The sequence below is a fragment of the Micropterus salmoides genome, unplaced genomic scaffold, assembly GCF_014851395.1.
Source record: "Micropterus salmoides isolate LMB-PRFRI ecotype aquatic unplaced genomic scaffold, ASM1485139v1 Ms_hic_scaffold_17, whole genome shotgun sequence".
NCBI lineage: Eukaryota > Metazoa > Chordata > Actinopteri > Centrarchiformes > Centrarchidae > Micropterus > Micropterus salmoides.
Genome location: NW_024040817.1, coordinates 665,318 through 673,328, shown reverse-complemented (window position 1 = coordinate 673,328; position 8,011 = coordinate 665,318).

The window sequence follows — 8,011 nt, the reverse complement described above, 5'->3', positions numbered from 1 at the left end:
TCCAAAATCAGCTGGCCTCTAGCACAACCGGATCTGTCACCACCCACGTGGTCGGATCCACCCCCCTCTCTTAGTCTCTCCCCCTCCTTAGGTACGCACACAAACACAAATGCTTGCTGGATTTTTGTATGATTTGTTTATTGACTTTATTTCATTTTTGCTTAGAATAGTTAATAGTGATTTACTTGCTAGAGTTATTGATCAATGATCTATGCTGGAGTTCAATAAATCCTATTATAATTTTAAGAAGTCGTTGCCTGTGATTATTTGTGTATAATGTTGCAGAGTTGGTTGCCACGGCCAGTATACAGACTCACCATTCTCTGTTTGCCATCTATAGGTGGAAAAACCCCATTTTAGACTGATCATAATTGCTCATATTTGGTTATTGGCCCCTGATTCCAGGGTGGTGCCCCGTATTTATTTATTATAATGAATAATTTTGAATATGAATTAATATTTCTAGAATAGAGTATTCCATGTAGCATGGCTAAACTAGTTATGAATTTTAATACATTTATGAGAATTAATACCAATTATGAATTTTAATTCCTCGTTTAAGGGCACCACCAGAGTAATCCTAGAGTCTCCGGACCTCTAGGTAGTTTTTAATAACTATACAATTATTACTAGTGATCAGTTAGTTAATAATTGCTCAATTATCTTAAGTCAGTCAGTCTCATATCTAAAGGGTCAATTCTCTTGGCAGGGACGTGGAAATAGGCAACACACACAGTTCTTGATTATATTAAAGTGAATTTATTCTCTAACGAATGTGATATATAAAGGTGGTTAAATACAGGGAAAATAAACAATTGCTGAACAATGAGAAATGGAGGTTCGATTGTGGGAAGCATTTGACTCATACGGCATAGGAGAACTAATGAAAGTAAGCTATGAGTTTAGGAGTTAAAAGGAAATATTAACCTTACGGGACATATCTGACTACAGAATGTGTGTTAGGTCTTACGGCTTGTCGACGGCCTGCTTTGGCCTGTTGCACGGGTCCCACGCTAGCTGCCCGATCCTGGCTTTTTGTTAGGGATTCTCCGGGGTTCTCCATGTCGGACTGAAGAAAACGCAGTCCTCCGTCTGGCAATTTGGTTGTTTTCAGGTTTCCTTCATTTCCGCTGGCGAGACCACGTGGCTTGGTCTGACCTCTGTGAAGTTGGCTCGACAAAAAAGCTTAAAATGGAACTTGGTCGTTCCTGAATTAGTCCAGTGTAACTTAACGGACTGATAACTTTAACAAACAAAAGAAAGAGAGAAAATAAAGCAAACTGAGGGGCAGATCGATGTCGCGGCACTTCGCCTGTGTAGCTTCAAGCGCACAAAGGCCTGTTGCGCTGGCCGAACTCTTAGGGCGTTGCCTGGCGAGGCACGCCGGATGTGTGCCGAAGCGTACAGTGAGCAGAGCGAAAGGCCAGGGCACGAGGGGAGGGGAAGAGCAGAGAGCGCCGAGAAGAGAGCCAAGAGAGAGCGAACATCGCTTGTCGCTCTTTTGTTGCCTGGGGCGTGGTTCCTCAGAGGGCGTTTCAGGTTTCCCCAGGGACTGCCTTTCTAAACTTAATGTCTAAAAGAAAATAAATCTATTTGCGCGTATTATAATCAAATATTTTCCACAATCAAACCTCAATGGTCAAACGGTTGTACCGTTCTAAGTTAAGCATTTGGTAACAGGAAACAATTGTCACATTATTGGTCAGGATATTTATACATTTAACGGCATTTCCAACGATGGTATGTAATACTTATTTTCTGTCACTTGGGGAGCTCAGGTTACATGAGGAAAGTTTAGATTAAATCAAAGATCACCTCTCCTTAGGAACTGGGAATATTGTTGATTAATCCAAGACCCTCTCTCCTTAGGAACTGGGGAATTTAGTTATTCAGCCATAAATTCAAGCCGGCGATTAAGAGTATAGTAACATTTCTTTATCATCATTTCTAAAGGAATTTTGTATTGTATTGATTACATTACATGAAGGAGTGTCTTGCTGAAAATAAAAACACTGCAAAAGTAATTTATTTAGATTCTTTTCAGCACTAATATCAACAACAGATAGCAACAACATGTTAACATAACTACTCAAATAGAGGCAAATGTAATCAAGTAACTAAAGATTTAATTAAACTTAATTAAATGCTTTGAGTATTTGGAGACTCCAGTCTTTGGTTATTTAACGTTCGGCTTCCTGGGTTATGTCACAAGTGGGTGAGACCAGGAGTATCCCTTTGATGGGGTAATGAAACACAGACCCAGTTTAGTTGCCACGGTTACATGTGTGGGGAGGCCAGTTTTGATAGGGTGTTCAGGGAAATGCTAATCGCTGGTTCGTGTCCCTTTGTCAGTTTAACAGTCAGGCACCACATTATTAGCTTCGTAGATCAAAAAGGCACCAGTTTTACGATCAACTGCCCAGGCATAGCACTTAAAGAAAGCAACTTTCACCCCCCTTCCATTGGGGTCTCCCCAGCAGTCCGTTGAAAGTTGACCTCCAACCCCCCCTGCTCCCCTCTGGGAGAGGAAAAAGGAATTTGGAGTAGCTCCAACTTTATTCAATATAAAATGCACAAATCCACACCGTTGTTTCACTACAAATATCTTTGATATTCAGCTAATAACCAAAAACCTGACCATATGTTGTTTAAAAAAAAAAAAAAAACAGCACACAACTGAATCCAAACACTGCATACCTCATACTTTAATTATGTTAGTTCGAAATACCTCTTAATATGGCTTATTTGTGCTAAATAAACCCATGTTGTTAACCGTTTACCATGGTTTGTCTCATTTTGTTGTGGCCTTCTGAGCCAGGTCATAACAAGATGCTGATTTAAGACAAATATGGACTGTGTGTGTGTGTGTGTGTGTGTGTATATATGTGTGTGTATATATGTATGTATGTATGTATGTATGTATGTATGTGTGTGTGTGTGTGTATATATATATATATATATATATATATATATTATAATTATTATTTTTTTAACTGAAGTCACACAGTTTAGTTTTCAATGAGCTTGTGTTTGTAGGAAAACATTATGTTATAATATGTTTTAGAATCTCACTGCTGATACTGAAACTGTGATGATCAGGCGGGATTCAAACCCAGGCTGCTGCAGTGAGGATTCAGCCTTGTTCATGGGGCACAACCTCTACCAACTGTTACTTTCAAAATAACAGAAATGACAACAACAAATTTGATGAACTGGTCTTTATTGTGTAGAAATAATCACTTTATTCATGAAACATGTGATTAGAGAGTGACAGAGGGAAAGAAAGAGACACAGACACAGAGAGAGTTACAGAGTTCAGAGAGCAGTAAAACCAGTAGCAGAGTCCCAGTGAGTCAGGTCAGGACTGGGAACACTGGTCTCTCCTGGTCTCTCCTGGTCTCTGAGACCAGAGCCTGGGAGCCCTGGGTGGCCTCACAGGTCACAGAGCCCACCTTCCTCCACTGGTCTGCAGGGAGCCTCAGGGTGCTGCTCCAGCTGTAGCGGCCGTCCTTCTCCAGCACCCCGGGGCTCCTGCTCTCCTCCCAGCTGCTGCTGCTGCTGCTGCTGCCGTCCACCTTCCAGGCCAGACTCCAGTCTGAGGGGAAGCCCTTGTTGGCCAGGCACATGAGCGTGGCCTTCCCCTGCTGCAGCTCCTCACTGGAGGGGGGCAGCACCGTCAGGGTGGGGACGACTCGACCCACTGCAGAGAGAGAGAGAGAGAGAGAGAGAGAAACGTTTTTGAGAAACTGAATTTGGATGATTGTTTTTGTCTGTGTTTTACTGATCAATAATAAAGACCATAACAATGCACAGTAGCTTTATAGTACATTACAAATGAAAGTTGAAGATTGCCAGATGTTGAGACGTATCGAAAACAAGTTTCTCTTCCCTCTCTGAGCTCAGTAACCATGGTAACAGACAGGCATCACTGCTGAACCATGACAACAGACAGGTTTCAGTACTAAAGATAAAAAATTAAAACTGACATTTTGTTCCTCTGATGTATTCATGTTTGTAGTGAACAACGGTGTGGATTTGTGCATTTTACATTGAATAAATTTGGAGCTACCCTAAATTCCTTTCTCCTCCCCAGAGAAGATGGGGAGGGGTCAAAGTGTCTAAGTGCTATCCCGACCATAAAACTGGCACCTTTTTGATTCCGAAGCTGATAACGCGGGGCCTGACTGTTAAACTGACAAAGGGACACGAGCCAGCCATTGGCATCTCCCTGAACAGCCTATCAAAACTGGCCCCCACACACGTTTCCGTGGCAACTGACCTTATTCTTTGTTTTATTACCACATCAAAAGGATACTCCTTGTCTCACCTAAGTGTGACATGTTCCAGACACTGAACTTTGGATGACAAAGGACTGCAGTCTCCAAATACTCAAAGCATTTAATTAAGTTAATTAAATCTTTAGTTGCCTGAATACGTTTGCCTCTATTTGAGCAGTTATGTTAACTGTTGTTGATATTAGTGCTGAAAGAAGTTACTTGTGCAGTGTTTTTATTTTCAGCAAGACACTCCTTCATCTAATGTAATCAATGCTTGTTCATAATACTTTCTTACAAAATCCCTTTAGAAATGATGACAAAGGAATGTTTTACTATACTCTTAATCGCCAGCTTGAATTTAAGGATGAATCAACAATATTCCCCGGTTCCTAAGGAGAGACGATCTTTGATTTAATCCAAGCTTTCCTCATGTAACCTGAGCTCCCCCAAGTGGACGAAATAAGTATTACATGCCCTCGTCGGAAATGCGGTTAAATGTATAAATATCCTGACCAATAATGTGACAATTGTTTCCTGTTACCAAATGCTTAGAACAGTACAACCGTTCAACCATTGAGGTTTGATTGTGGAAAATATTTGATTATAATACGTGCAAATAGATTTCTTTTCTTTAGACATTAAGTTTAGAAAGGCAGTCCCTGGGGAAACCTGAGACGCCCCCTGGGGAACCACGCCCCAGGCAACAAAAGAGCGACACGCGACCTGCTCGCTCTCTTCTCTTCCCTCTTCCCCTCTCTCTTCGCTTCGCTGTTCGCTCTTCCACTCTGCCCTCTGGATGCTTCGGCACGCGCGTGGCGTGCCTCGCCAGGCAACGCCCAGACTCGGCCAGCGAAACAAACAGGCTCCTTTTGTTCGCCTGAAGCTACACACCTGAAGTGCCGCGACATCGATCTGCCTTCAGTTTGTTTTATTTTCTTTATTTCTTTCGTTTGTTAAAGTTATCAATCCGTTAAGTTACACTGGACTGATTCAGGAACGACCAAGTTCCATTTTAAGCCTTTTTCGTCGAGCCAACTTCACCGAGGTCAGACCAAGCCACGTGGTCTCGCCAGCTACAACGAAGGAAACCTGAAAACAGCCGAATTGCCAGATGGACGGGGCGTTTTCAATCAGACACGGAGAACCCTGGAAAATCCCTAGCAAAAAGCCAGGATCGGCAGCTAGCGTGGGACCCGTGCAGGCTGTCGACAAGCAGTAAGACTTAACACACGTCCTGTGATCAGAAGTTCATTTTAACTCCTAAAATCATAGCATTAGTTTACTTTCATTAACTCTTCTATGCTGTATGAGTCAAATGCTTCCCACAATCGAACCTCCAGGCTCATTGTTCAGCAAATGTTTATGTTCCGTGTATCCAACCATCTTTTTATCACCTTAGTTAGAGAATAAATTCACTGTAATATAATCAAGAGCTGTGTGTGTTGCCTATTTATAGTTCCTGCCAAGAGAATTGACCCTTTAGATATGAGACTGACTGACTGATTTAAGATAATTGAGCAATTATTAACTAACTGATCACTAGTAATAATTGTATAATTATTCAAAACTACCTAGAGGTCCGGAGACTCTAGGATTATAATAACTCCGGTGGTGCCCTTAACGAGGAATTAAAAAAAATTATTTTATGAATCTTAAAAATTCATAATTGGGTATCAATTCTCATAAACTTATTAAAATGCATAACTAATAAATTTAGGTCTACTACAATATAAACAGTAAATATGGCCAAAACATGGACACTCGCATGGTATATTTTTGAAAGATTGTGTAATAACTATTCTATATCAGTTTCTTTTCATCAAATTTAAAGTTACATTTGTATTCCAGGTGTATTAGAAGATATTCAGGTGCATTATAATCTACCTTATGATGGTTTTGATGGTTTAATAAAAATATCGCTTTCTTTACCAGGCGAGGATGAAAATATCATATTTTTTCTGTATTTCATCTCCATATAGTCTGTAATGGTAAAATAAATATGTTAATATACAATGGATTTATATTCATTAGCTTCTGACCTCCTCTGACCTAATCCTCATCACGCAGCCTGTCTCACGGCTCACAACTTCAGGGCTTGTCAGCGACGACTAATTTGTCCCGAGCAAAATTGTAATTAAAACATTTAAATGTTGTCGGTCAGCGTCTAGTCAGTGTACTTACCCAAACGGTTAACAGCCCGCCGCAAAGTAGTGAGAGAATAACATGACACACCTGTCGCTCTCTCTGCTCAGAGAGGACACACACACACACAACACATACAAAATTTCATTAAGTGGACTGACAGTGTCACCAGCTATTGTGCTTGGCCATGACCTTTGACCTCTATCTCATTCTGGCTCGTAGCTGTTTCAACTATATCCAGTTAAAAGGAAATATGAAGACAGATCAGCATCAAACGCCTTCATGGTAAAAAAGGGTCCAAACAAAACTCCCTCAACTCACAAAATATTATTTCAAATATAAAAATGTTGTTACGACCCGTGAGGTCTGTGGGTCGTGCTTGTGTTGCTGTGGGTGTCCCTGCCTTGAGCCTGCCCCTGCGTAAATCCCGCAGCTGGAGCTGATCAGCGGCCGTCAGTGGGTTACAAGCTGAGCCAGAGAAGCGCTCTGACTCTCACTGTTCCTTGGCTGCTCGCGTTAGAGTATATGACTTACTGTATGACTAACTGTGTGGTTGGCTTACTGTGTGGTTTATTGTGTGGTCCGTAGCTGGACGTGATCTGCTGGGTGCCGATCTTAACTCCTTCTCGCGCGATCTCCACATGTGCCTCACCAGCGCTTTGGGAGCCGTAGAGACCGTGTATTGTGTTGCATATTTTTCGCTGAATATCATATCAATAATATAATAATATAAACAATGAATGTCAACCTGTGAAAGGAAAATAAATGTGATATGAAGAAGATCAAATTTTTTAAAGCTGTGGTTGCACATCAGTATCAGTGTATCTCCACAGCACAGCAGGAGATTGATAGTTCTGTGTAACCCCTACCTGTGATCTGTTCTGGTACTGACACAACATTAGATGGTAGAGATGTGCATTAACTCTGTTAGAATAAAAGAAAAGCAGTTACTTTCTCTTAAATTGCTATACAGAGCAATAATAATGGTGCTGAAAAGATGATCTGTACTGGCAGAAGTTGGTTTGTTATGATCATAGTATTTTTACTATACCATATTAAAATATAGTATAACTGACTGGAGTATTAACTTACACACCTCTGTTGTAAATATAGACAGCTGTATTGGTGCATTTGTTATGATTAAACAACATTACTATCATGATCAAAAACGTCGTCAACTTTGCTACTGCAGCCAAACATCAAGCAAGTGCGACAAAACTTGTAACAGTTGGAGGTTGGAGTTTCTCGAGGAAGATCTCTGAGATCTCTGAGTTCTTTTACAAACTTTAGCCTGGCTTGTCTTTGCTTTCAATTGATGAAGAGCTTTTTTCTGGCTTCGCATCACTTCAGCCCGGCCCCTAGGAGCCTCTTTCGAACAGTCCTCGCTGTGCCGTTCACCACAGCTGCTGTTTGCCATTCTTTTTGTAAATCACTTGATGTCATCCTAAGGGTTTTGAGTGACATTTGAATGAGTTGGCGGTCATCCGGGTCAGTGGACAATCGTTATCACCCTCTGCCAGTCTGTAGCTCTGTTGTCACCAGTGTCTGTTGCTTGACCTTGTTCTTACGAACTGCTGTCTTTGAAATTTTAA